The sequence below is a fragment of the Galeopterus variegatus genome, unplaced genomic scaffold (assembly GCF_000696425.1).
Source record: "Galeopterus variegatus unplaced genomic scaffold, G_variegatus-3.0.2 Scaffold9974, whole genome shotgun sequence".
NCBI lineage: Eukaryota > Metazoa > Chordata > Mammalia > Dermoptera > Cynocephalidae > Galeopterus > Galeopterus variegatus.
In genome coordinates this window covers 41,219-61,845 of record NW_007736085.1, presented here as the reverse complement: position 1 = coordinate 61,845, position 20,627 = coordinate 41,219, and the positions used below count along the sequence as shown (strand labels likewise).

At 46.4% G+C, this 20,627-nt stretch overlaps 1 pseudogene; it reads left to right on the top strand.

The window, feature by feature from the left end:
• Positions 1-20,418, top strand: part of LOC103609706 — a 22,675-nt pseudogene extending 2,257 nt beyond the window's left edge.
• The last annotated feature ends 209 nt before the right edge of the window (positions 20,419-20,627 follow it).

The window sequence follows — 20,627 nt, the reverse complement described above, 5'->3', positions numbered from 1 at the left end:
GGTGGCACACAGGCAGGCCTCTACCCTCTCCACAAGGGCACCACAAGCACCAGAATGTCTTTTTGTGTGGCTCAGACCTTGCCCAGAAAACTGGCAAGCCTAAAGTGGCTCTCAGTCCGCATCTACGAGAGCCATGTGACCAGAAGCAGACAGGAAACCTGCTACCTTGGCAGATGCAGTGCATGTGACGGGAGCCCAGACACTCGGTCACCTACACGGTCACACTCACAGCAGAAAACCCTCCAGATCAGACGTTCAGCCCAGGGAGGAGGAGGGAAGGCAGGGGTGCAGGCCTGCCTGTCAATGACCGAGAGAACACTTGATTGACTGATCGTTAATTTCCATCATCCCACAGAAGGGTGGCTGAAACTGAAGCTAAATTCACTTACAGAGATAACTAAAAAGTTGCATTTCTTGATCCCCTACGTTTGTGGCATGAGATTCATACCTGATTCATATATTCCACTATTAAATCATCACAACAACCCTGTAAAGCGAGGTGAGGGATCAGCCCACTTTACAGATGAGAATGTGAGGGACGGAAAAGACTGAGAGGCTGCTCAGCTGTGCTTGACCATGAAGCGGTGGGATGGAAATTTGACCCACACCTTCTGATTCTGTATCGTCATTCACTGAAAAACGTTTACATGCCTGTGATGGGCCAGGCACCGTTAATGAAGAAAGCAGACACGGTTCCTTTCTTCTTAGATCAAGTGGGGGGGACAGCAATTTAAAACGTGTGACACACATCATCTGGGGTGTGCTTGCCCGTTGACACCTAGATGTCTTGGGTTCAAATCAGTGATTCCACATCTTACGGAAGCCCAAGGCCCTTTGTAGAGTTTTTAAGAACTCACAGGGTGCTGACGTTCTCTACGCCGCCTCTGTCTGTGACGTCTGCTACAACACAAGTCACTTCTGTTCCTTACCCACGTTGTCTGGGACATGGTTTCCAGCTTCTCTCGAGTCTGCTAAGTGCCACCTCTCCCCTCTCTCTGACTCTGAGCCAACGGTGCTTTGCTGCTGTGCCTGAACTTCTGCTCTCAGCAACCCACCCTCTGAATTTCTGTCCGGCCCAGAGGGGTTAAATCTTGGTGCTGCAATGGTCCAGCCTGCTGCTTGCGTCCTCGTTCACTCCGTCTTTGTGTGAACAGGTGCTCCAGCTTCCCAAAGAGTTTAGAAGGACGTGGTTGGATCTAAGAGCTGTAGGATGTCTGAAGGTGCAGCAAGGGGCAAAATGCCCACCAAACCGAGAAGGTATCTTATGACCAGAAAATGAGGCAGGCAGTTCCGTGAACGCAAAGCATTTTTAGTTAACAGGGCGACTTACAGGATGATGGATCGGGCAGGCAACAACCCAGAAGCATATGCAAAATTTCTGCACACAGCCTCTTTCTTGAGCCCTAGTTTATATAGGAAGTTCACACAAACAAGTGGAAAAAAGCCAAGAAGCAATTACTAACTAAGCAATAAGCTAACATCACTAACTCCAAATGTCTTATGACAATGATTATCATCTTTGCTGGTGTTGGGATGCAGGTAGCCAGACCAACTGTTTGCCATACCAGTGCTTAATCACTAAGTTCCTTCTTTGTAGTCAGCAAGCTGTTTCCACCTGTTGGTCTAACTACCTGACCCTCAGTTGCTGTATAACTGCTGTGGGCAAGGTTCAAAAAAAGGATGCAATGAGTTATGTTCACAGTCTCACAGTAGGACAAAGTCAGCTGATATAGCATACACATAATCGGGGTTGCAGAAGTAAAAGAGAGAGGACTGGACAGGCTGTGATCACCTAAAGTGTATAGTCATGCACCATATAACAATAGACTGTGCACAGTGGTCCCACAAGATTGTAATGGAGCTGAAAATCTCCTGTTGCCTAGTAACAGAGTAGCCATTGTATGATCGTTGCACAATTACTTTGTATTTTTTTAAATTGAGTGTGGCCTAAGCATACAGTGTCTATGAAGTCTTCAGTAGTGTGCAGTAGTGTCCTTAGCCTTTACGCTCCTAACCTCTCACTCACTGACTCACACAGAGCAGCTCCAGTCCTGCAAGCTCCCTTCACAGTAAGTGCCCTATATGGATGTACCATTTTTTATCTTTTATGCCATATTTTTACTGTATCTTTTCTATGTTTAGATATGTAACAAAGTACTTACCATTGTGCTACAGTTGCCTACAGTATTCAGTACAGTTACACGCTGTGCAGGTTTGTAGCCTAGAAGCAGCAGGCTGCACCATCCCTCCTAGCTGTGTGGTAGGATGTACTATCTAGGTTTGTGCAAGTTCACTCTGGGATGTTCACACAACGATGAAATCATCTAAGGACACACTTCTCAGAATGTATCCCCTCGTTAAACTACACATGAGTGTGTGTTGTAAACCCTAGGGCAATCATTACAAATAAAATCAAGTGGAGTAACTAAGTCAATAGTGGAGGAAAAATGGAATCGTTAAACAATTTTTCAATTAAAAAGAAGACATAGAGAGAGAAAAAAGGGATCACAGAACAGATGGGATGAATGAAAAACAAGTAGCAAGATGGTAGATTTAACCCCAATCATATTAATAGTTACATTAAATGTCAATGTTCTAATAACTTTAGTTAAAAGACAAGGATTGCCAGACTGGATTAAAAATAAAAAGCAAGCAGCTTGCTTTAAACATAAACACCACAAATAGGTGAAAAATAAAAGTATGTAGAAAGATATACCATGTAAACACTAATCAATCAAAGGACACCTAGAGGGCCGGCCCAGTGGCGCACTGCTACAGTGCACCGCTTGGGAGTGTGGCGGCGCTCCNCCGAGGGTTAGGATCCCACATACAGACCGGTTCCCGCTCACTGGCTGGGTCCGGTACGGGCGCGACACCAAGGGTTGCGATCCCGTTGCCGGTCACGAAAAAAGACAAAAAAAGGAAAAAAAAAAAAAAGGACACCTAGAGGGACTATATTCATACCAGGCAAAGTACATTCAGAGCTAGAAAAATCATCAGAAATAAGGAGAAACATTGTATTTCTAGAAAGGGACAAATTCAAGAAAACATAATCCTAAATGTATATGCAGAATGTATTAACAGAATTTCAAAATACATAAAAAAAATGGAAAGAATTGAAAAAAGACAAATCCAAATTATAGCTGGAAACTTCAACAATCCCCTTCAATGGATTAAAAAAGTAGACAAAAAAATCAGTGAGGAAAACTCCATGCCCTGCTCAGAGGAAAAATGTGAAAAAAGTCTCTTTATGAGATTTAGGATTTTTATTCTTTTGCTCATCTTAGAGCACAGACTGACCTTGAAATTATGTTAAATGAAATATCAATGAAAATAAACTTTACTATAAATTTTTTTTTTAAATCTTTTTCGTGACCGGTAAGGGGATCGCAACCCTTGGCTTGGTGTTGCCCGCACCACGCTCAGCCAGTGAGCGCACCGGCCATTCCTATATAGGATCCGAACCTGCGGTGGGAGCGTCGCTGCACTCCCAGCGCTGCACTCTGCCGAGTGCACCATGGGGTTGGCCCTATAAATTTTTTTTTTAAAAAAGGATATGAGGAGATAAGCCACTGGTGGGGAGAAATATTTGCAAAATGCATTGTTGATGGAAGGCTTGTGTTTGGAACATTCCAGTAAGAATGGGCTAAAGATTTACATAAGCCCTTCACCAAAGAGGATCCTCGGATGGGAAAAAGACATGTAAACAGATGCTGAATATCATTAGTCATCAGGGAAATTCAAACAAAAGCCTCGTGGGCTATTACTGCGCACCCATCTGATGGTTAAAACTCAATATGACACCAAGTGCTGACAACACTGTGGAGCCACTGGAACTCTCACGTGTTTCTGACGGGCAGGTAAAGCGGAACAGTCACTTTAAAAACAGTTTGATAGTTTCCCATAAGTTAAACTAAACTTATCATACAATCCAGCCATTCCACACTTAGCTATTTACTCAAGAGAAATAAAAACACATATGTAACATGAAAGGCAAAGACACTGCAAATGCTCAGAGCAGCATGTGTTCCTAGTTACCAACAACTGGAAACAATCCACATACACATCAACAGGTCAACAGATAAATTACGATACATACAATGAAATAATACTCAGCAATAAAAGAATGAACTACTGACACATGGAACACCAATGAATCTCAAATGTAGTATCTTAAGTGAAAGAAATCAGACACAAAAGGCTGTAGACTCTATGTTCCATTTATATGATATTCTAGAAAAGGCAAAAAAGCATACGAATAGAAAACGGGAGGCAGTTCAGGGACTGGGGACAGAGGGAGGGATGTGACTGCAGAGGGGCACAGGGAATGTGATGGAAATTAAATTACGATACATACAATGAAATAATACTCAGCAATAAAAGAATGAACTACTGACACATGCAACACCAATGAATCTCAAACGTAGTATCTTAAGTGAAAGAAATCAGACACAAAAGGCTGTAGACTCTATGTTCCATTTATATGATATTCTAGAGAAGGCAAAAAAGCATATGAATAGAAAACGGGAGGCAGTTCAGGGACTGGGGACAGAGGGAGGGATGTGACTGCAGAGGGGCACAGGGAATGTGATGGAAATGTCCCACATGTAGACTGAGATGTGGTTGCACGGCTGGGTAAATCTGCCAGGACTCATTGGGCTGACCTCTTAAGAGTGGCGAACTTACTTTATGTAATAAAATATTAAATATTATGTATTCATGAAATTTATTTTATACCTGTGTTAGTTTCTGTTGCTGTGTAACACATTCCTACAAACTTGGCAGCTTCAAACCCCTACTGAGCTCACAGTTCTGCTGGTCAGGAGCTGGGTAGGCTGTGGCTGGATTCTCTGTTAAGGGTATTGCAAAGCTTCTTGTCTTGATGCTCTGGAGAAAAATCTCCTTCCCGGATCATTCTTGTTGCTGACGGAACTCAGTTCCTTGCAACTGTCCGGTTGAGGTCCTGTTCCTGGCTGGCTCATGACTGCGGTCAACTCTCAGTTCCCAGAGGCTGCCTGTGTATTCCTTGCCAATGGCCTCTCCACTTTTAAGCCTTCTCAGGCAGCTCTCTCACTTCTGCAACCAGCCAGAGGCAACACTCAGCTTTAAAGGGCTCGTGTGACAAGGTCGGGCCCACCTGGGTGATCTCCCTATCTTACGGTCAATTGTTCCATAAAGCAGAACTTACTGATGAGAGTGACATCCACCATATATCCAGTCCTGGGGATTATGCAGGGCACACACAAGGGGTGGGCAGCAGGAATTCTTGGAGGCCATCCTGGAATTCTGCCTGCCAATAGCTGGATAGATCTTTCTTTAAAAATTAAAGTTTAAGGCTGGCCAGTTAGCTCAGTTGGTTAGAGCACAGTGTTACAACACCAAGGTCAAGGGCTCAGATCGCCACTTGGGACAGCCACCCCCAAAATAAAATAAAATAAATTTTATGTAATTATACACTTAGAATGCTATCTTTTCAAAAAAGATAAAATGACTTGAATTTGGGACTGTCCCAGAAAATCTGGGATGTATTGCTGCCATATGAGCGAGTTGTCTTCCTGCTGCATACGTTACGGAAGGACAGAAGGGACTAAGTTAGCATGTGCTGAATGCCTGCCATGTGCCAGACACGTGCTAGACATTTGCATTTATAAAGCATCAAAGGGCCTCTGACTCAAAGGAAATGGGGGAAGGGGTAGAGAGGGTTGAAGCAGGCACAATTCCAGTGCACAGAGCTGGAGGGGCGGCAGTGTCAGAATGCAAAGGTGGGTCACTCTGGAATTCTGTCTCCAACAAGGCAGAGAAGAAGAGAACCAACAATGGGGGTGACAGTGGTGAATGACAGTGGTGTCTTGGGCAGGACAGAGCTTTCCAATCAGGGTGTCGCTGGGCCAGCCTCCTCTGTCTACCCCTGCAAGTTCTACCCACATCAGCATTTAAAAAATGTGCTGTCAGGTAAGAAAGTTTGCAAAGCACTGGTCTGAGATATAAGACAAGGCTCCTGTAGAAGCGAGAGAGAACACAAGGGACCAAGGCAGGACAGGCTTGTGCCTCATATGGAATGGTTCTGGGCTGGGGACCTGTCCTTCAGTCCCACAGGAATGTTTGACGTGTCTTTTCCAAGCTATAAAGCAGAAGAACTTTCTGGGCTTCAGGTGTTGGAGGACCATAGGCCATGAATGACCTCCCACTGCAGACCACAGAAGAAAGGACCAGACAGGGACTGTGGCCAGACTGCAGAGCAGTCCTGCGACTTTACTGAATTTTTTTTATTAGTTCTAACACTTTTTTGCTGGAGTCTTTAGAGTTATATATATAAAATGCTGTCTGCAAACAGACACAATTTCACTTCTTCCTTTCCAGTTTGGACGATTTTTATTTCTTCTTCTTGCCTACTTGCTTTGGCTATGGCCTCTAGTACAGTGTTGAATAGACGTAATGAGAACGGATGTTCTTGTCTTGCTCCTGATTCCAGAGAAAACACTTTCAGCTTTTCACCATTGCATATGATGCTAGCTGCGGGCCCTGTCCAATTCTTGCTTGTCCCCTTTTCTCTCCCCTTGGGGGTGGACCCCACCCCTTGCCCTGTGGCTGACAGCTGGCGTTCTTTTCCCAGTAAGACCATCACTCGGAGCCACAGGGATGCCACACCTCCACCTTGGCTCCATTGGCCAGTTTGGATCCCTCAGTCCCAGGGCTGGACTTTTCCATCCCTGGTGGGGTCCTGGGCACTCTGCTGGTGGCTGTACTTCTGGAGGTGTTTTCTATACAGGGTTAGCTCCCTGGCTCTGGTTTCTTTCCCTTCTTCTCCATCTGGCGCTGCCAGATCTCAGAATGGTTTGGTCCATGTGAGTTCTGACAGCTGAGGGTTGAGAAGCCGGTGAAGGCAACACCAACACACAGCAGCAGCGGGTCCCCTCCTCACCCTTGAGAGAGAGAGAGTGCGCGCTGGCAGGAGCACTGGGTGACGGTCGAGGGAGGGAAGAGGCTTCTCGGGGTGGGCAGCAGTGCACTAGGGTTCTGGTTTCTCCACATCCTCGCCAACACTTGATTTCTGTAGTTTCAGTAGCAGCCATCCTAATGGGTGTGAAGTGGTATCTCACTGTGGTTTTGATTTGCATTTTCCTAACGACCAGTGACACTGAGCATCCTTAATGCTCATTGGCTATTTGTATATCTTCTTTGGAGAAATGACTGTCAAAGTCCTTTGCCCAAGTTTGATTGAGTGACTTCATTTTTTTTGTTGATTTCAGGCATTTTCTAATTCAATAGTGTCTAGTTAGAAGCTACCACCTGCAAGAATCCAGGTAGAGCAGGAGGAAATGCAAAGATGAGTCGCAGGAGACTCGCGCTGGCGAGTTCCACGCTTCACCACGTGCGGGGCAACGCGTGTGAGCCTCGCACGAACGCAACACTGGTGAAGCAGCGGAAACAAGGTGCTCCCACAGCCCGGGGAGGGGTCCAGGAGCATGGGGCAGGCTCCGTCTGGAAGGGGAAGTTTGGCTTGGTCAGAAAGGGTGAGTGGATGTCAGCAGAGAGAGACGGAACAAGGAAACAGTCCTGGAGAACACGTGAGCAGAGGAGCAGCCTGTTGCAAGAAGGAGGAGGGAGAGCCGGGAGGAGAAAGCTGTGAGTGCTCACTACAGACCAGCTCTCCGGGTGGCTCAGGCCGTGCAGGAACAGATAAGGGAGGACGGTCTGAGAAATCTGCCCTCTTCTGGTAGGAAGTGATGCCCAGACCAGTCTTTGGTCCCCAGGCCTGTCTGTCCCCTCCCCGCACACACACACTCACGGGGCCCCGTAGCCCAGGTTTGCACGGTGGTCCTGCCTCCCGGGGTTTCAGCTGTGCAGATCATGGATTTTCAGCATGCCCCTCCCCCACTTCCTCTACATCATACACGGGCCGCTTGGGACAGCATTTCCCAGAAATGCTGCTCAGCATAGGGTTCTGGTTACAGTTTTCCGATGAGGTGCTCGCAAGGCTCAGCAGACAGGCGAGAGGAGAAGCGATGGTGTCTGGAGGCATTTGCCAGCAGGTGTGAGGTTTGCAGCAGTGTCTGGGCTCCTGTCTTGGGGGTCCAGGCAGCTGAGAGAGCTGCAGCTGCTTCTGAGCAGCACTGTCCTTGCTGCAGGTTAACACAGAGCAGGAGCTTCCAGGAGGCTCCAGAGCAGGGCAGCAGCCCCTGGTGAACTTGAGAATCACCCTGGTGCAAGCTGAGACAGTGGAGAGCATGACCCAAATGTCCTCGAGACTCTCACAGTTCTGGGTGAGTTCCTGAGATCCACCTGCTGGCTGGGCGGGCTGGGTGACTGGCAGCTGCTGGCCTGGCCATCTCTGCCCCACTCTTTGCAGCCATGTGTGGTCCTCCTGTGCCGTGGAATGAAACCTTCATCCTGCGTGGATGGAACGGCTCTGCTTCCCTGGCCAAACCCTGGCTGATGGGCAGGTCTCTTCCAAATGAACTGGGGCTGCACCCCTGAGCAGAGGAGAGCTGATCCATTGATGGGCGGAGCAGGCAGCATTTCCTTTCCTGGGATTTGCAATGAGAATGAAGGCAATTCCTGGAGATGGGTGGTTCTAGAAGTGAGAGAACATTCAGACAGCTCCGAAAGCCATTTTCTTGTGCAAGCAAAGGAATTGAGTCTGTGCAGAGAGAAATCAAGGAGGTGCTCAGAGAGAAGTGGAGATGAGGGTCCAAACACTTCCAAAAAGAAGCTTCTTTGGCTTTCCAGGTCCTGGTTCCAGCCCCATGGGCAGCTGGCTTCCTGCACTTGGTTCCATGGATAACCCTGTATCATTCCTCTCCACTCCTTTCCTGTTTTTTTTTTTTTTTTGTCTTTTTCGTGACCGGTAAGGGGATTGCAACCCTTGGTGTGGTGTTGCCCGCACTGCGCTCAGCCAGTGAGCGCACCGGCCAGTCCTATATAGGATCCGAACCCGCGGCGGGATCGTCGCTGTGCTCCCAGTGCCGCGCTCTCCGGAGTGTGCCACGGGGCCGGCCCTCCTTTCCTGTTTTTAAACTAGTTCCAGTGAGTTTTCATGACTTGCAACCAAAAGAGTTTTGACTAAACTAGAGGAGATCTGGGATTATTCACTTTGATCACGAGTTGACACAGTCCGTGGGCCATGAGGGGTCTTCACAAAATTCCCAGAAGGATTTGTCCTATCTTTTAATTTGAAAATTTCCATGAACTTTTTGAAGTACCCTTGTGCCAGCACTTTAAAAAACATATTGATTAATAATTTAATTAAAAGCCAACCACACTCTATTCCTGGACAAAGCCCAATTACTGAAACAATTTATCTTTGAGAAGTAGCCCGATGTAAACACCTATTGCCACATCTTAAAAAAAAAAAAAAAAAAAAAAAGAGGATTCTCGTTAGTAAAAAGTCTTTGGCTGCATAATGTAGCTGCACACCTGTGGGAGTGGAAGACCAGAAATAACGTGGATTGGACTCTAAGCACTTGCAGTAAATAACGTCTGTGTCAAGCATAGTATAAGCTACTAAAACTGCTGTGACTACAGTCAAGACAGCATCCCATCCTTTTCATCCCAACCTCAGGTTGGTTTTCGACTTTCTCTTTTTTTTTTTCTTGGTGGCTGGCCGGTGTGGGGATCTGAACCCGTGCCTTTGGTGGTCCAGCACCACGCTCTCCCAAGTGAGCTGACCGGCCAGGCCGACTTTCTCTTTGAAGCAAAGGCCAGCTGCTTGACAAGGGTGCTGGTTTGTGGTCCACATGGATTCTCCTAGGGGGGAAGCCCCTTCTTGCTGCCAACTTCCTGTGCAGCTTTCCCTGTGGTACCTCTTTGCAAACTCTGAGCTCCCTTTCCATGGGACACATGACTCATATGGGACTCAGCTGAAGTTCTGGCCCAGGATTTCCCAGCACAGCCTTGGAAAAGATGTCATTAAATAGTGTAAGTTATTTAAGTAGCAAGCTTTTTTTGTTTTGAAGGTTTATTTGGGTTTTTTTTTTGTAGGCATATCTTCATGGTGATAATGGAGAAGAGGGTCTGGGGAGGACTGATACCCGGCCTCAACACACCCCATCCTCTTATGAGGTTCTTGACTCTGCCACAGGAAGGAATTCAAGAGCAGAGTCACAGTGGAAAGTGAAAACAGGTTTAATACAGGAAATACGAAGCACAGACTTTGCAAGGAGAGGGTGGCCTGGCTCCAGAGACTGAGTGGGGCCTGCACTAAGTTTAACACAAAAGTCAGAAACACACACTTCAAGTTCAGTACAGAGTGCAGGCTGGCTCAAGAGCAGCCTGCTAAAAGCAAGTTTAACACAAAAGTAAAGCACACACACACCTTGCCAGTGGAGGGCGGGCTGGCCCCAGGAAACTGAGTAACAACCCTGCCTTCTCCTGGGACTCCACTTTTATAGTTTTGCCATCTAATGATATTCATGCTATCTAATGAATATTCAACTAAGGGGGTGGTTCCCTGTTACGTAACAGGCTATGCAACAGGTTTCCACATGCTCAATTGGTCTCTCTCTTTTTTTTTTTGTCTTTTTTCGTGTCCGGCAACGGATCGCAACCCTCGGTGTTGCGCCCGCACCTCGCTCAGCCAGTGAGCGGGAACCGGTCTGTATGTGGGATCCGAACCCTCGGCGGGAGCGCCGCTGCGCTCCCAAGCGGAGCACTGTAGCAGTGCGCCACCGGGCCGGCCCCTCAATTGGTCTCTTTTTAGGGCATGCTCTTTGGTCATATTCCATCACATGCACCAAATATGATCAGGAATATTTGCTGCTCTCTAGCGCCTCCAGTGGAAACTCATTCAAAGAATAAATTTTGCTTTACTGAGCATGCTTGGCAACTAGGGTTCTATAACTCTTCTCTACTGAGCATACTCAGCCACTGGATTTGGATAAGTCTGACCCCTGTAGTTTCAATCTCCCCATGTTGGTACCAAAAATAGGTGCCATAAGCAACAATGACTGTCTTCTAGGGGAGGGCCCAGAAAAGGGGCCCGAGACCTTGGGGAGTGACTTGAAACTCAGAGCTGTGTTCTGAAGCCCAAACCCAAACTGAGCACCTCCTATCTCAATAGGATGCAAGTTCTGTAATCATATTTATGAGTTATTCCTCATTTGCCAGTGAAGCTGGGAGTCGTGGGCCTTCCTTCCAAGGAGAGAAAAAAAATGAGACCTTCACCCCTCCCTCAACAAAGAGGTTACTTATTCAGATTATACAATAAATTGGTGGCACAGTCATCCAAGCAGGGGAGAGTCACTGAGCCATTTGTGTTTTATGTGTAACACAATGGGTACTGGCCTGACCAGCTTTTTGTTGAAAAGCTGAGCCAACAAAACCTTTTATCTTGGAGGGCACTTATGGTGTCTAGAATACATTCAATGAGTTTTTAGTGACAGACTTGAGTAGCAGTGTGGGTGAGTCATTAATAAAGTGCAGAGCTGAATCCATAGTCATTCATTCATTTATGTGATAAATAATGTTTGTGTGCCTACCACATGCTGGGCTCTGCAGATTCACAATAAAGACAACAAAACATGTCCTCCCCCTGTGGAGCATATAACCTAACGGGAGAGGTAGATTTTAAACAAGTAATTAAAAAAAAAAAAAAGAAAGCTTCAGTTTAGGGCCGGCCCGGTGGTGCACTGGAGAGTGCGCCTCTTGGGAGTGTGGCGGCGCTCCCGCCAAGGGTTCGGATCCCATGTGGAGACCGGTTCCCGCTCACTGGCTGAGCGTGGTGCGGGCGCAACACTGAGGGTTGCGATCCCGTTGCTGGTCCCCGGTACGGGCGCGACACTGAGGGTTGCGATCCCATTACTGGTCAGTAAAAAAGGCAAAAAGGAAAAAAAAAAAAGTAATTATACCAACAAATATATACGTGACAGGGTTGCAGATTTACCCACAATGTACTCAGCTATGGAAAGAAAAAAAGGCTGCTTCGTTTTCAAACCTGATCTAATCTTCCCCCAAAGTCACCTACTGGATCCTGGAGGAAATTTAAAAATTTATTCCAATCTGTTGAATTCAGTTCAATCCCACACCTTAAATTCAGCTCCCTTGGGAAGAACATTTTTCCGATTTCCTTATCTTCTACTGACTTCTTTCCAGACTGTTCTCTGGGTGTGTAGGAGGCTCGTGTGACCTCACAGCATGGAGGGAAGGGGCCGGGCAGGCACCAGTCCCCTAGTGTCACTGGCTGGGGTGTGATTGCAGAGGTTAACCACAGTGTTACTGCCTGCTGCGGCTGAAGTCTGAGATGGGGTGACAGCGTGTGCTCTCTTAGCCTGGTGGTCCCTCGCTGGTTTGGCCCAGCTCGACCCTGGCTCCGGCTGCCATCCTTGACTTCAGCCCCTGGCCTGGGGGCACGTCCATAGCCCTTGGCCAAGTGCTGCTTTCCAAGTCTCCACATGGCCCTCCTGTCTGGCCAGTTCCCCACCAGTCCTGGTCTCAGGGGACCATGGGGACCTCTGAGCCCACTACTGGGCACTGGGTGGGGGCTACCCCCTGAATGACACAGGAGGACCACAGAGGCTTGCTCTGCCTGACTCTGCAGCGGCCCCAAGTTCAGCAAGGAGATCTCCTTCCATAGTCCCAAGTGGGAAACGGGAAATTTCCTTCTGCTGTCTGCTCCATTCTAGGAGACACGTGTCCCCCTCTCAGACTTGGCCCGGATCAGGGGGCCACGGCACGCGTGTCTCCAGGCTTCCAGTCTCTGTCCTATTCTTTCTCCCGCAGGCCACGGGAGCAAAAGCGGCGACACTTTACCTTTTCCTTCCTGGTGGTCAGCGCGTCCCTGCTTTACCTTGTCCTGCTCCTGGAGTAGTGTCCACCCTCACCTTCTGCTGGAGACAGAGTGGGGGCCGGGGCAGGGACAGAGAAGCCACTTACCAACAAGGAAACCGACACCGGGAGACATTGCAAGAGCATCAAGCCCATGACTCCTACCTCTAAATTGTCATAAGAAGACACGAAGAAGATATTTTGGGAGTGTTCAACAGGGAAGTGTCGACGAGGGGATCAGGAAGAGTTCCCTGAGCAAATGAGACGCAAAAGGTGACGGGGACAGAGCAGGAGGCAGGTGCTGGTGGCTGCAATAGGGCAGCCTGAGGGGTCCTGGTGCTGGATCCTGCTGTGTCTTGACCACGGTGGTGGCCACATGAGTCTATTCACGTGATCAAATCGCACAGAACTGAGTCCACACCCACCCCCTCCACCTCCCACCCCCCACCCCCGCAGGTGAGTGTCTGTGAAATGGGTGAAACCTGGGTGTCGACAGGTTGTGTTAGGAGCTCCTGCTAAATAAGTTGTGGAAACAACATCCCGTCTTTGTGAGACCACACTCGGACCAGGAGGCAGGCCTGGGCCCAGCCACATGGCTGGGCTACCTTTACCTCCCCGGGACCCCGAGTGACCCTGGGACAAAGGCAGGAGGAAGGCTGGCTGGAGGACCCGGGAGGGCTGCCGGGAGGAAGGGCCTGTGAAGGTCGTGTGTCTTTCAGAGGTGTTGACAGAACCAGGGAACAATGAAGCCTCCAGAGCCACCAATGGTGTCACCACTGGGCACGGAGGCTTTGTCCCTACCAAAGTGTCATCGTGCGCCCATGATGGGCAGGAGGGTGGGGAATTTGGAAGGACGACTTTCCTGACATCTCGAAAGTCACATCACGTGAAGGGGATGCTGACAGGAGCAGGTCATCTCCATCTTCATCACCCGTCAGAAGCCGGAAGGAGCTCTTGTTGGGTCGGGTCTAGGAAGGAAGTTGTGAAAACGAGGTCCCCTCAACTGCTCATGACAGGTCGTTTGTGTCTGTCTCCACCGTTCAGGCCTGTCACATATGCTCAGGCCCTTAGCCTCAGTCACAAAGTTCAGGAAAGAAGGTAAATAGTCCAGGAAGAGTCAGACGTGAGCCAATCTCCAGGCAGGACATTGGTCCCAGCTGGGAGAGTGACCAGAAGTGAGTCTCAACTGATATGGTCCCAACAGATGAGGGATGCTCTCACCGCCTGCCTTGTGCAAGAGGTGTCCACACTGCAAGTGTGTAAATGATGAGAGAGAGAGAGGGGGGAGAGAGAGAGAGAGAGAGAGAGAGAGAGAGAGAGAGAGAGAGAGAGAGAGAGAGAGAGATTGAGAGAGCTCACGAGCAGCCAGGCAGCTCTCCGGGGTCTGGTGTGACTGTCATGTTGCATCACCATCACAAAGAGGCCAAATCTGAAGTAAAATATGGCAAAGACTCAAAGAAAATGAACCACGCATTCTTGGGGATGACCTAATTAAAAAGCTACTGGCTGCCTGCTGCCATGTTCTATTTTTAGCTGAAATATGAGCATTCCTGACAGGAAATACAAATGACCACAAGCCTAGGATTTTAAGGCAGTAGGTGCAGGTTTGCTTAATAAATTGTCTCTGTGCTCATGGGTTGGATATTTTTATTCATGTGATTTTTCTACTTTAATGCAATTGTTTGTTGACTTCTCCTTTCTGCATGAGGTGTCTTTGTTACTCAGGGATTGCATAAAATCTTTTGCTAAATACACATGCACTTCATAATACACCATCACCCTCAATATGTCCTGATGCTTGTTCACAGCACTGGTTTTTTAGGTCACATTGTAGTTGCTACTTTCAGAGATCATTGCAAATAACTTTATGAAGTTTCCCTGAAATCAGAATAGAAACCAGACCAGCAAGAAAAGAAACCTTTTAAGTAGCACCCTACACCAAATATTAGTTGGAAAAAAACTGACTATATAGTGTGTAGGTGATCAGACCCCGCTTCTGAAACCCTGACAGGACCTGGACAGGGCTTCCAGAGAGTTCTTCACTGCTCTGAGGGCAGAGGCAGAAACTGTCTTTCAAGGAAGACTGCTCTTTAGTTTGAGGGAAAAATGTCTTTAATAAGCCTTTCGGTTCTGTCAACAGTGTTCTTCAACCCGAGGAAAGTTCAGATGCTTTTATTTTATTTATTTATTTTTTTTAAAAGATGACCGGTAAGGGGATCTTAACCCTTGACTTGGTGTTGTCAGCACCACGCTCACCCAGTGAGCAAACCGGCCATCCCTATATGGGATCCGAACCCGTGGCCTTGGTGTTATCAGCACCGCACTCTCCCGAGTGAGCCACGGGCTGGCCCCAGATGCTTTTAAAATAAAAAAAAAACCCATACAGACAGCCGCCGGTGCTGAGTTAAAGTGCTTTTATTTTGATTTTGTCTTTTCCAATATGGATGTCCTTTCTTTCTTTCTCTTGCCTGATTGCTCTGGCAAGTACTTCTACTACTATATTGAATAGAAGTGGTGAGAGTGGGCATCCTTATCTTTTTGATGTTGGTGGTGAGTTTGTCATAGATGGCTCTTATTGTGTTGGCATACTTTCCTTCTACACCTAATTTGCTGAGTCTTTACCATGAAGGGATGTTGAATTTTGTCAAATGCTTTTTCTGCATCTATTGAAATAATCATTTGGTTTTGTCCTTGATTTTGTTGATGTGGTGCATCACATTTATTGACTTGAGTATGTTGAACCATCCTTGCATCTCTGGGATGAATTACACTTGATCATGGTGTATAATTTTTTTGATGTGCTGCTGTATTCTATTTGCTAATATTTTGTGTGGGATTTTTGCATCTATGTTCATCAAGGAGATTGGCCTGTAGTTTTCTTTTTTGTTATTGTGTCTTTATCTGGTTTTGGTATCTCATTCCTCACTCATAAGTGGGAACTAAAAAAATAAACAAATAAATGAAAAAAGAAAGAAAGACACAACAATCAATAATACATCGAATTTTCAAAAGGGGAGAACAGAACTGTGGTTACCACAGATGGGAAAGGGGAGGAGGGTTAACGAGAAATTGGTAAACAGTCACAAAGAATGATTATGTTCTGTAATGATGAATATACTAATTATCCTATATGATCACCACATATTGTACACAGGTATTGATATTCAATGCTGTACCCCACAAATATGTATAATCAATTATGTTTCATTTTTTAAAAGTGCTTTTATTATACTTCAAAAGTATGTATTTAAGCCAAGATGTAAAGTCCTGATCCTTGTGGCTCCTGTACAACTCTAAAGCCAAAACAAATTACAATGTTTAATTTTATGCATCTACTTAGCTAGGCCATGATACCCAGAGAGTTGGTCAAATACCCAGTCTACATGTCTCTGCGAAGGTCTTTTTTAGATGAGATTAACACTTAGATCAGGACTTTTAAGTAAAGCATATACCCTCCTTAATGTGGGTGGGCCTCATCCCAGCAGTTGAAGGCCTTAAGAGAAAAAAGATTACATCCCTTGAGCAAGAAAGAATTCTTCCAGAAGACCTTCAGACTTGAATTGCAAAATCAGTTATTTCCTGGGTCTCCAGCCTGCTGGGCTGCCCTGCAGATTCTGGACTTGCCAGCCTCCACAATTGCATGAGCCAATTCCTTAAAATACAGCAATCTCTCTCTCTATGTGTATATACATATTCATGTGCACACACACACACACACCAATCCTATTAGTTCTGTTTCTCTGGAGATCGCTGACTAATATGCATATCTACAAGTTAAATATCCCCCTAGGTTGGCCGATTACCTCAGTTGGTTAGAATGTGGTGCTGATAATACCAAGGTCCAGGGTTCAATTCCTGTACTGGCCACCTGCCAAAAAACCCCCCCCAAACCAAAAAACAAACAAAAAATACTAAATAACAAAACCAATAAAATTGAAATGAACAATTCTAATGTGATGTAACTGATATTGCTAGTTTTGTGGAGGTGCCAACGTAGGGTTTCATAGTGGAAAGATGGCTTCTTAAGACTGTCTCAATATTTTGTCTGTTTCTACATTTGATTTTAAAAACTCTAATGCCAAGAATTGTCATTTATTTAAATGTATTGTACAAAACAATATGAATCACTTTAAGCTTTTTTTGCAAATCCTGGAAAATTAAAATTAATACTTAAAATTTTACCAACAATAATTCCATAAAGATGTTTGACTCATTGGGGGATAAAATTATCATTGTAGCTTTATTTACACCTACATTAAATATTATCTAGCTCAATTATTGCCGGAATTAGGAAGGAAAACATTCTTCACTGCTAACAGACTGTTTCAGTTGGTGCATGCATCAACAGGATGCTCAATACAACCACTCTTAAACATGAACATGGACTGACTGCCAGAGAGCAGGATCTTTGGAATTCGTATTACTACTTGCTGCGGCTGGTTCAATTCTTTATACTATTTGGGCTTTAGTGCACAAACTTCACAAATGCAAATGTGAGCACTAAAAACTCTTGCCAGTACTCATTCATAAGTCAGTCCCCAGATAATCCATAATATGCTTTAAAAAAAATTACCATGGAGGGGCTGGCCAGTCAGCTCAGTTGATTGCAGCACAGCCTTGTAACATCAAGGTCAAGGGTTTGGATCCCTGTACCTGTCAGCGATCAAAAAAAAAAAATCATTGTGGGCCGGCCCGGTGGCGCACTGCTATAGTGTGCTGCTTGGGAAGCGTGGTGGCGCTCCCGCCGAGGGTTTGGATCCCACATACAGACTGGCCGCTCACTGGCTGAGCGAGGGGTGGGAGCAACACCGAGGGTTGCGATCCCGTGGCCGGTCCCGGTCCGGTACGGGCGCGACACTGAGGGTTGCGATCCGTTGCCGGTCACGAAAAAGGACAAAAAGGAAAAAAAAAATCATTGAAATGAAAACACAGTATATTTAAAACAACCATATTTATTTATATGTCAAGAGCTCAAATATGAGAAAAGAAAGCTGAATAATCTTATCAGTGGAGAAAGAACATGAATAGGTAAGTCTCAAAAAATGAAATAAGAATGGCATACAAACATGTGATAAGACTCCTGTGTATGCATGGCAAATGGAGCACATACATTACCTTTGCTTCCAGCCACGCCTGCTGAAATTGCAGAAAGGAATAAAAACTATAACTGCAATATGAGATGAGTACTATGGATGTCATTTTGGAAGGCAGAGTGCAGATAAATAGTTGGCACCTGTCTTGGTAATTAGAGCAGAATGTAAGACCACAAGTGTGGGACACCAGAATGGATGCACATGCTGAGAAGATGCAAACCAGCTCACACTGCAGTCCCCAAAAGGCATGGGGACTGGAGGTTCCAGCTGTCTCTGAAGACAGAGGCATTGGATGAGGCCAGAAATAGGAGGGTGCATTGAATTGAAGTGTTTACAAGGATCACAAGGGGTAGTTATACTTCAGATCCCTCTCCCCCAACATGCAGCCAAGCCCCTGCCCTGCCCAGCAGAAAACTGGAGGTTGACTGTCCCTCTGAATGCGGGCACCAGGTGCAACTGAACACTGGGGCATAAGTAAACATCCACGCACTGAATGATGACACCCTCTCCTCCAGTTTTCTCGCCATCTTTCCCTGGGAATGTTAATAGTCAGGCAGGAGATTGCAGGATTTTTCTCCGGGAAAATTAATGAACCCAAAGGAAGAGAACTATAGCTAATGGCCTTTGGGAGTTTTCCAATAAATCATTTCCCACCTGATCACCCTACAGGAAAGCTAAAAACTCAACAATTCCCATCCATACATATGAAGCTTCCAAACAAAGACTTTAGGGTCTCATCTCAGAAATGCCTATGATGGGGGCCGGCCCGGTGGCGCACTGCTACAGTGCACCACTTGGGAGTGTGGCGGCGCTCCCGCCGAGGGTTCGGATCCCACATACAGACCAGTTCCCGCTCACTAGCTGAGCGAGGTGTGGGTGCAGCACTGAGGGTTGCGATCCCGTTGCCGGTCCCGGTCCAGTATGGGCGCGACACTGAGGGTTGCGATCCGTTGCCGGACACGAAAAAAGACAAAAAAAAAAAAAGAAATGCCTATGATGTGAAAGACTTCCTTGGCTGCCCAACAGCAACCCCAGAAGGTTGAAGAGGATGGGTGATGCCTGTGGAATGCTAGGGAGGTTATTTCCAAACCAGAATTCTGTACAGGATGATTAAAAATGTGGATAGAATAAAGGTATTTCAAATATGGCAAGGTCTTGAAAATTTTAAATCTCATGTACTCTTTCACAAAAATCTGCTGGATGATGCTCTTCACCAAAACAAGTTCAAAGGTTAAGGAAAAAGAGGAAGATGGAGTATTCAGAAAATAGGGAATCCAGCAGGAGGGAGGGGAAAAAATTCTTAGGATTTCCTGGTGCAGAGGATTCTAGGGCAACCACCATGCAGCAGGCCTAGGGAGAACCAGACCAATGAGAGGACAGAAGGCTCCAGAAAAGGTGTTTTTTTGGGGTGGGTGTGGACCACCCTATTGCTTGAACATATTGGGGAAGATTTTTTAAAAAATTCTGTCAGATGGGCTGGCCCGGTGGCGCACTGGAAAGTGCGCTGCTTGGGAGTGTGGTGGCGCTCCCGCTGAGGGTTCGGATCCCATGTGGAGACCGGTTCCCGCTCACTGGCTGAGCGTGGTGCGGGCGCAACACCGAGGGTTGCGATCCCGTTGCTGGTCCCCGGTACGGGCGCGACACCGAGGGTTGCGATCCCGTTACCAGTCAGTAAAAAAGACAGAAAAGGAAAAAAAAAAAAAATTCTGTCAGAGATCTTGGAGATGAAAGGTGCATAAATAAATAAGCAAATAAAATATGAGGCAATTGTTAACTCCAGGAAAAACGAACAGCACAAGGAAATCATAGTATGCAACATAGCTTCATTGTAAATAATATTTACACATAATAATTTTAAAAATTCTATATTGATTTAACCAAAAAAAAGTTGTCTAACTGTATTGGAAAGATGGAGGAAGGGGATGGTAAAGTGGGGGGTGGCTACAAGAACAATATAGGGGGTCTTACTCCACATCTTCTGTAGTAGAAAGCCAGCGGATAACAAGTTACACTGAAAAACCAGGAATTAGTATAACAAACATGTTGTTTGGAAATGAAGGTAAATGAAAGGAGAACAGGACACAGAAGTTAGCAGCATATGCAGGCAACTGCTGTCTTCCACTGTAAGCTTGGTTATCATGCTGAAGTGTTGAGCCATGTGTATGTTATTGATCCTTGCCTCCTGAGTCTCACACCCCTGGTTCTCTGCTCCCACACTGAACAGAGCTGTATATCCATTGGATATTGTGTAAAGGACAGAGGCTGGACCACAAAAGATTCTGTGGCAATCTGTATTGCCCTCTCTTGGATCTTCTGCTTGGAAGAAGGCAGCCGCCATGCTGCAAGGGCGCTCAAGCCGCCCAATGGAGAGGTCTATGTGCGAGGAACCAAGGCCTCCCACCAAGTCAGCCTTGCTAACCATGTGAATGAGTCATTCTGGAAGTGGATCCTCCAGCCCCACTCAAGCCTTCAGAAGATCACAGCCCCTACCAACATTCTGGCTGCAGCCCCACCAGAGACCCTAAGCCAGGAACACCCACCTGAGCTGCTCTTGAATTCATGAGCCACAGAAACAGTGAGACACCAAATGTTTACTTTTTTAACTTTTAGAAAACATTTAGAATGTTTATTGTGTTAAGTTTTGGGGTAATTTGTCCCACAGCAATAAGTAAGGACTACAAGCAACAATAGGCTGGAGAAGAGGATCATGAAGGTGCAAGAAGTGTCTGAACAAGGAACATTCTGGAACAGCCACAATCCAGTGTGAGTGTG